The sequence below is a fragment of the Mustelus asterias genome, chromosome 8 (genome assembly GCF_964213995.1).
Source record: "Mustelus asterias chromosome 8, sMusAst1.hap1.1, whole genome shotgun sequence".
NCBI lineage: Eukaryota > Metazoa > Chordata > Chondrichthyes > Carcharhiniformes > Triakidae > Mustelus > Mustelus asterias.
The window spans coordinates 99,276,841-99,286,355 of record NC_135808.1 but is presented as its reverse complement, the minus strand read 5'-3'; the positions used below and the strand labels follow the sequence as shown (position 1 = coordinate 99,286,355).

At 41.2% G+C, this 9,515-nt stretch overlaps 1 protein-coding gene across 1 annotated transcript in view; it reads left to right on the top strand.

The window, feature by feature from the left end:
* Window positions 1-9,515, top strand: part of cc2d1b (coiled-coil and C2 domain containing 1B) — a 417,139-nt gene that overhangs the window by 251,133 nt on the left and 156,491 nt on the right. The gene's annotated exons all lie outside the window — the stretch shown is intronic.

Genomic DNA, 9,515 nt, shown 5'->3' with positions numbered 1-9,515 from the left:
CTGGAAACAGACAGCCTTAGTGCACCACGAGGTATGGGAAGAGAATTGGACTTTGATATCTTGCAAGGACAGGAAACTAGGAAAATGTGGCGGGGTATCTCTGTTAATTAAGAATGATGTTAGTATAGTAGTGAGAGATGATCATAGTTCAGAAGATCAAGATGGAGTACCAGTCTGAATAGAGGTAAGAAACAGCAAAGGTAAGATGTTTATTAGAGTCAGACGTTTACAGCATGGAAACAGGCCTTTTGGCCCAACTTGTTCATGCCACCCAGTTTTTACCATTAAGTTAATCCAAATTGTCTGTGTTTGGCCCATATCCCTCTATACTAATTTTACCCATGGAACTGTCTAGATGCTTTTTAAAAGACAAAATTGTACCCACCTCTACTTCTACCTCTGGCAGCTCATTCCAAACACTCGCCACCCTCTGTGTGAAAGAATTGCCCCTCTGGACCCTTTTGTATCTCTCCCTCTCACCTTAAACCTATACCCTCTAGTTTTAGACTCCCCTACCTTTGGGAAAAGATGTTGACTATCTACCTGATCTATGCCCCACATTATTTTAAGGACCTCTATAAGATCACCCCTAAGTCTCCTACGCTCCAGGGAAAAAAGTCCCAGTCTATCCAGCCTCTCCTTATAACTCAAACTATCAAGTTTCGGTAGCATCCTAGTAAATCTTTTCTGCACTCTTTCTAGTTTAATAATATCCTTTCTATAATAGGGTGACCAGAACTGTACACAGTATTCCAAGTGTGGCCTTACCAATGTCTTGTACAACTTCAATAAGACATCCCAACTTCTGTATTCAATGTTCTGACCAATGAAACCAAGCATGTTGAATGCCTTTTTCACCACCCTGTCCACCTGTGACTCCACTTTCAAGGAGATATGAACCTGTATCCCTGGGTCTCTTTGTTCTATAACTCTCCTCAACGCCCCACCATTAACTGAATTGTGGGAGAGGTTTATATGGCCCCTAACAGCTACACTGTAGGACAGTGTACACAGGAAGAAATAGTGGAGGCCTTTTAAAAATGGTACTGCAATAATCATGGGTGATTCTGATATCAAATTATAGAATCCTATAGTGCAGAAGGAGGCCGTTTGGCCCATTGAGTTTGCACCGACCACCAACCCACCCAAGGCCCTATCCCTATAACCCCATGCATTTACCCTAGCTAGTCCCCCTGACAAGAAGAGGCAATTTAGCATGGCCAATCCAGCTAACCTGCACATCTTTGGACTGTGGGAGGAAACTGGAGCACCTGGAAGAAACCCACGCAGACACTGGGAGAATGTGCAAACTCCACACAGACAGTGACCCAAGCCAGGAATTGAATCCAGATCCCTGGCACTGTGAGGCAGCAGTGCTAACCACTATGCTGCCCTGATTGTATAAATAAATTGGCAATGGTAGCCTGGAAGGTTAGTTCATAGAATGTATTTCAGTCAATTTCTTTGAGCAGAATGTTCTAGTTCCAACCAGGAAGCAGACTATATTGGTCCTGGTCATGTGCAATGAAACAGGATTGATTAATGGCCTCATGGTAAAGCAGCCTCTAGGCAACAGTAATCATATCATGATAGATGGTGGATGCTCAAAGGATGTTTTCCCCTGTGGCAGAGACAAGTACTAGGGGACAAAGTTTAAAAATAGGGGTCTCCCTTTTAAGGTTGAGATGAGGAGAATAATTTTCTCAGAGTCATTAGCCTGTGGAATTCTCTTCCCCCAGAGAGCAATGTAGACTGGGTCATTGAATATATTTAAGGCTATTTAGATTTTTGATTGACAAAGGAGTCAAAATTAATGGGGAACATTTTGTGTGCTCAAGGTGGTAGAGTTTACGAGCTTGGAAGATGCTGTCCAATGGGTTTTGATGAGTTACTGCAGTGTAATCTGTAAATAGTACACATTGCTGCGCTTGCGCTTTGGTGGTAGAGGGAGGGAATGTCTAACGTAATGAATGGGGTGCCAAACAGGTTGCTATGACTGGAATAGTGTTGAGCTTCTCGAATGTTGCTGGAGTTGCAATCATCCAGGTAGGTGGACAATATCCTATCACACTCATTACTTGTGCCAAAGGTTGTCAGGAGGTGAGTTACTTGCCTCAACTCCCAGCCTCTGACCTGCTCTTGCAGCCACAGCATTTATAGAGCTGGTCCAAATTTTGGTCAGTGATAACCTCCCCATGATTTTGATGGTAGGGAATTTGCTAGTCCCATCCAATGGTAATCCCATTGAATGTCAAGGCGAGATGGTTAGATTCTCTTATTTTGTAGAGGGTCATTGCTGGGACTTCTGTGCACAAATATTATTTTGTCACTTACCAGTCCAGGCCTGAAGGTTGTCCATGTTTTTCTGCGTGCAGGAATGGACTGCTTCAGTTTCTGAGTTGTGGCAAGCTGTGCTGAACACTAAATAATCATCAAAGATGTCCCCGTTTCTGACTTTATATTGGAGGGAAGGTTGTTGATGATGCAGCTGAATGAAGATGGTTGGGCGCAGAATACTACCCTGAAGAACTCCTGCAGCAATGTCCTGGGATTGAGATGATTGGCTTTAAACAGCCACAACATTCCTCCTTTGTGCGAGGTATGCACCAACCAGTGGAGTGTTTTGCCTCTGATTCCCACTGACCTCCATTTTTATTGGGCTCCTTGTTGCCAAACTCAGTCAAAGGCTGCCTTGATGTCAAAGGCAGTCACCCTTACCTCCCCTCATCTCTTAAATTCAGCTCCTTTGTCCATGTTTGGACCAAGCCAGTAATGAGATCAGAAGTGGCGGAACACAAACTGAGCATTAGCAAGTAGGTTCTTGCTATGTAAGTGGCACTTGATAACATTTTGTTTGATAATGTCTTCCATCACTTTGCTGATATTAAAACAGACTGATGGGACAGTAATTGATGGATTGGATTTGTCCTGCTTTTGTGGACAGGACATATCAGGAAAACATTAACTTAACATTGTTAAGTTAATATCAGTGTTGTAGTTGTGCTGGAACAGCTTGGCTTGTGACGCAACCAATTCTGGAGCACAGGCTTCAGTACTGCTCTCAGGATGTTGTCAGGGTTGTTGAGGCCTAATCTATTTCACTTGGATGAGATCCCCAAATTTGTTAAACTTCCCAAATGTTATGCTCCAGGGTGAGGAGGTATTAGTTGGCTCCCCTTCTTTATTCAATCCCACTCCTAGGTTGGGTTAATTTCAAAGGAATCCATTCCTCCGCGAATAACTTTTCCTTGACCAAATGTATTTATTTTGTAAAAGAAGCCCAAACATGTTTTTTTTCAGTCAAAGAAAGAGTACATTTGTTAGTTACTAAACCTGAGAAAATATATACTTTTAAATGCAACACATGTTTACACACTGGTCAGAATTAAGAAGCTAAAGTCCAGATGAAATTTTAAAAATACATATCTGTCTTTGGCTTGTCCATAAGCAGAGATGGTGGTATATAACGGCTGTTAAGTTGGGTGATTTCAGTAGAGCTGACTTTGACAAGTTAGCAGTTAGTTTAGAGAAATTGGATTCAGCAGGGTGACTGAGCTTTAACTGACCCTCTTTCAACAACAGGAAGGGAGAAAGTTTTGTCTGCAAGCTGCAGGGATGACTGCCTGCTGCCTCTTGTTCCTGTATCGCACGCGCACACACACCAGCACACGCACATCAGGACAAAAGCAAAATACTGCGGTGGCTGGAATCTGAAACAAAACAGAAAATGCTGGAAGATTTCAGCAGGTCGGCAACATCTGTGGAGAGAGAGTTGTCACTGCTGCCTCAGTGCCAGGAGTACGAGTTTGATTCACTGTCTGTGTGGAGTCTGTACATTCTCCCTGCATCTGCGTGGGTTTCCTCCCACAGCCCAAACGATATGCTGGTTAGGTACATTGGCCATGCTAAATTCTCCCTCAGTGTACCCGAACAGGTGCTGGAGTGTGGCGACGAGGGGATTTTCACAACTTCATGATAGTGTTGATGTAAGCCTACTTGTGACAAAAAATAAACTAAGTATAATCCACATAGGAATTCCCCAGTAGGTGATCACTTTTTATATTCTCAACCATCTTTGTCTCAGTATTTCTTGCATTGTATATGCTTGTATTTCTTTTTAAAAGCATATCTCCCTTTTAAAAAAAAATTCAATATGCCCGTAATTAATTTTGAGGTTGTAATGCACCGTCATGACAATATTGTATATCCAGTGTCCTCAACTGTTTCTTGTTATCACATGAAATTGGCGCAGGACTGGCATCTGTGATGCTGGGGATCTTGGAAGAAGCGTTAGTTGGATTATCCACTTGATACTCCTGGCTGAAGGTGGGTGAAAATGCTTCAGCCTTGTCATGGTAACTGATGTGGCTAGGCTCCTTCGTTATTACTGATGGGGATATTTGTAGATCCTGCTTATGATGTTGCTTAATTGTCCAACACCATTCATGACTGGATGTGGCAGGACTGCAGAGCTTTGATCTGATCTGTCGGTTGTGGAATCACTTTACTTTGTCAATTTCATGTTGTTTTCGCTGTTTGTCATGCATGTAGTCCTGTGTTGTAGCTCAAATAGGTTGGCAGCTCATTTTCAGCTGTGCCTGGTGCTGCTCCTTCATTCTTCATTGGACCAGGGTTAATCCTGGTAATGGTAGAGTGAGGGATGTGCCAGGCCACAACATTAGAGATTGTTGTTTCACACTCAATCAGCTGCTGCTGAAGCTCACAGTGCCTCATGGATGCCCTATATTGAGCTGCTATATCTGTTCTGATTCTATCCAATTTAGCACTTGGTAGTGCTACACGACATGATGGAGGGTATCCTCAATGTGAAGAAGAGACTTTGCCTTCACAAAAACTGTGTGGTGGTCGCTCCTACCAATGATGTCATGAACAAAACTATCTACAACAGGTAGATTGATGATAACGAGGTCAAGTAGACTTTTCCCTCTTGTTGATTACCTCACCACCTACCTAAGGCTCAGTCTAGAAGATATGTCCTTCAGGACTTGGCCACCTCAATCAATAGTGGTGCTACCGAGCCACTCTCGGCAATGAGCATTGAAGTCCCCCTGTCCAGAGTACACTAAGCATCCTTGCTACCCTCAGTGATTCTTCCAAGTGGTGTTCAACATGGAGGAGCACTAATTCATCATCTGAAGGAAGATGGTAATCAACAGCAAGTTTCCTTGTCCTTGTTTGATCCCATGCCATGAGACTTCATGGGATCCAGAGTCAATGTTGGGGACTCCTAGGTCAACTCCCTCCCTCCCGTATATCATTGTGCCATTGCCTTTGCTGGGTCTGTCCTTTCAATGGACAGAACATGCCCAGGAATGATGTTAGAGGTGTTTGGGACAAATTGGAAAGTATGATAAAAGCAAAATACTGCAGATGCTGGATGTTGTCAAATATGATCCTAAGGGTTTGATGATTTCCATTGTTCCTTGGGGTATCTCTTCCAATTTCGGCACAAACCCTTACATGTTTATGAGGAGGACTTTGCAGAATTGACTCACCACAGTGTGTCATTGGTGTTCCTGCTGCCAAGGTGATGGGTGATGTGGGAAATTTCTAACCAGCTAATAAGGTTTTTAGACAGTAAACCTTAAGGCACTGGCAGAATTACTAGCAAAGAGTTGAATGATTCTTACAAGATTGTAAGCTAATAAAAGAATAGGTTACACACACATGAACGCAGTAAGAGCATTAAACAAGTAATTATGATTTAAAACACATGCTGATATTTTAAATGTATTTTAAGTATTGTATGAATTATTGTTCACTTCAGTCGAAGGTGTGATGGTACAGGTGAATAGTTCAGAACCAAAGTCCTGGGAACCCTGTAGTTAGCAAAATTCATATCCGTAAATTTCTTATGTGGGAACACATTTATGAATAGGTGTATTCATTGTTCAGACTTAGGATGGAAACGTGCCCAGATGCAGGATCACATGTCTATTCAGTTTGAGAATGTTCCGGTGGGAACATCCACTTTGACCCCTGTAGTGAGCGTCTAGGGTAACCTGGCAACGGGGAAGTGACTTGGGAGTTAGCGTCTAGATTTAATAGACGAATGAGATATCAATATGCAGGATGGTAAAATACTGAGGTGCGTGACAGGGATTATTATTGATATGTGTATACTAAAGGTGATCGATTTTAAGTTAATGTAGGGCAAGAATGATTGATAAGAAAATCTATAATTGACCTGTTTTGAATTGTAAATGTCAGATTTATCGGAGAGGTTTTTTGCTCTGTGCCAGAGCTGCTTAACCCTTTGATGATCTCCTGGCAGCTGCTGGGTTTAATAAAGTTATGTCTTTAATACAGAAACACTAACTTTGTGTGTCTTGTATTGTCTGAGATTTCTTGACAGTACTGATCACCTCAATTACCCTACAACAATGGGTGATCTATCTGGTTTTATTCCTTTTTGACTTTTCTGTCATGGTTTGGTACAACGGAGATGCTAAGCCATTTCAGATGGTAACTAACAGAAGACCAGACAAGCAAAGCCCACCAGATTTCTTTCCTTAATCAGGTGAAACAGATGGGTTTTTACAACAGTCTGATAGTTTCATTCTCACCATTACTGAGACCGGATTTTAATTTCAGTTTTATTCATTAATCAAGTTTAAATTTCATGAACAAGGGATGCCCTATCCCCTGAGCAATAGCCTGGATCTCTAATATTACTATTAATCCACCATCCCCACATATCCTGTTTATGACTAGTGATTTTGCATGCCATGGGAAATGCTGTCCCTATGTTACAAAACAACTGCAGTGGACAAAGCTCTAACAGTTGATCCATTTTCAACTGGGGCATTTGTCATACATTAGCAGGCCTCTTGAAATGGTCAGAGTCTGCTTCCTGTTCCCATTGCAACTATGAAATACACATAATTGAGAAGTTGTAGAATGAGTTTACCTTCAGAAAATGGTTTTATCAATGCAGAAAGAACTCAAAGTAAAATAAATATACAATGCCTATGCCCATGTGAGACCCTTTGCCAATAGAGTATGTCTTGCTCCCATTCCAAACAGGTATAGACGGAAAAAGCATAAACTATAGTAAAATACTACAGAATTTTGCTGTGTTTATTTCATACTTTGAATCCAATCTAAACTTTGGTGAGATTAAGGCATAAAATGTGTGCAAGACTACTATTTTCTAGGCTCCATCCACCCTCCTTTCATAGCTCACTGTCTGTTCCATTATATATCATTTTTTAAAATCCCTTCCTATGAAATGACTTGGATTTTCTGGTACTAAGTAGCTTCATAAATACATGTTGTTGCTGGAGTTGTATTGCACCCCTGCAGGAAATTGGCACAGCATCTCTTCCAATTCTGACTCTGCACCGAGCCAATTAATTGACTCTGCACTGTTCGTACATCTGCTTACCTGGTGCAAAGTAGCACTGACGCTGTCCTTGTATGTCTTGATCCAACTATTATAGTGTGCAAGATTGGTCCAACATCACTCATTCTCCAGTTTGTCCTTCTGTCCTCATGTTTTTTTTCTCTGATGAGAGAGGCAAAATTACTGGCTTAACCTTTGTGGAAACATGATTGCAAAGTGGTATTCTGCCATCTTGTGGTACAATGTGTTAGCAAATATTTGGCCAATGAAGATTTGAGCTAAATTCAGATCTGTTGGGATCTTGGCATTTCAGAAAAAAGACTATTAAGCCAGGTAATAAATGTTATATTTGCTTTAATAGCAGACAACACTGTTCATACCATAGGCATCCAACTTGTATCATTATTTTATTTCAGACTCATTGTTATTTTCTACAAAGCTTAAGGATTTCTGGTACCTGTAATGCCTCTCAAAGTCGTGAGTCAGTAGATTTAATAAGACCATAAGACATAGGAGCGGAAGTAAGGCCATTCGGCCCATCGAGTCCACTCCACCATTCAATCATGGTTGATTTCAACTCCATTTACCCGCTCTCTCCCCATAGCCCTTAATTCGAGAAATCAAGAATTTATCAATTTCTGTCTTGAAGACGCTCAACGTCTCGGCCTCCACAGCCCTCTGTGGCAATGAATTCCACAGACCCACCACTCTCTGGCTGAAGAAATTTCTCCTCATCTCTGTTCTAAAGTGACTCCCTTTTATTCTAAGGCTGTGCCCCCGCGTCCCAGTCTCCCCTGTTAATGGAAACAACTTCCCTACGTCCATCCTATCTAAGCCGTTCATTATCTTGTAAGTTTCTATCAGATCTCCCCTCAACCTCCTAAACTCCAATGAATATAATCCCACGATCCTCAGACGTTCATCGTATGTCAGGCCTACCATTCCTGGGATCATCCGTGTGAATCTCCGCTGGACCCGCTCCAGTGCCAGTATGTCCTTCCTGAGGTGTGGGGCCCAAAATTGCTCACAGTACTCCAAATGGGGCCTAACCAGTGCTTTATAAAGCCTCAGAAGTACATCCCTGCTTTTGTATTCCAAGCCTCTTGAGATAAATGACAACATTACATTTGCTTTCTTAACTACGGACTCAACCTGCAAGTTTACCTTTAATCAAGTTATGGTTGATTAATGCTGTTTACTCTTCATGACCATCACATTTGAAATGTTATGTATGAATGTCCTTTGTATGTTAAAATCATATTGTGGCCGTAGCAAAGACTCATTGAAAAACTATGTAAAAATAGAGACTATTTTGGTAATTATGAAATGTCCAGCTTTTACATTAATCAGGATTGACTGTGCATTAAATTTTATTTGATGATTGGTTTTGTGTTATAATTCAGTATCCTTACAGAAGAGTTGGCATATTTTATGCTATGTTGGGGACAGGGCTGCAGCTATAGTGCTATATTGATGATGTCCTGAAGAATGCCAATCATCTGTACATTTATTTTAAAATGTTACATTCACCTCCTTTCTGCTGGCACCAGTGAAATGTCGGAGTGTGATTTATGAATGGTAGACTTTCAATGTGTCCCATGTAAAATAGTGAGCTATATTTACTTTGTTTTCAGATTGACAAAGTTCAAAATAGATTACGTTTTCAAACTAAAATGAGTGAGTGACTCACTGAAACAGTGATACATAATGACATTAGGAAAATCAGAGCGGGTAATGCAAGTAGCTCCCTGCCCTGACTACAATTTGATTTTACAGTAATCAGAGACCATGGAGTTATACACACTAGTCTTTCTAACATTCTCCTTCATTTTTTGTGTGATTACGATAGATCTTTAATGTGATTAGTTGTATGTACTGAAATGTGAGTAGGTTACATAAACTCAGTTTGTAATCCCATGAGTATAGGAGATTGAGGGACCATCTAACCACGGTGCTTAGAATATGAAACGGATTTGATAAATTAGATATATGGAAAATATTCCTGTGATGGGGTAATTAAGGATGAAAGAATATAATCTTAAAACTAGAGCTGAGTGAGGGGTAGAAGCAGGAATCTCTTTTCACACGAATGATGGTATAAACCTGGCACGCTGTTCAAAAGGTAATGGAAGAAGGAACAATTTGAGCT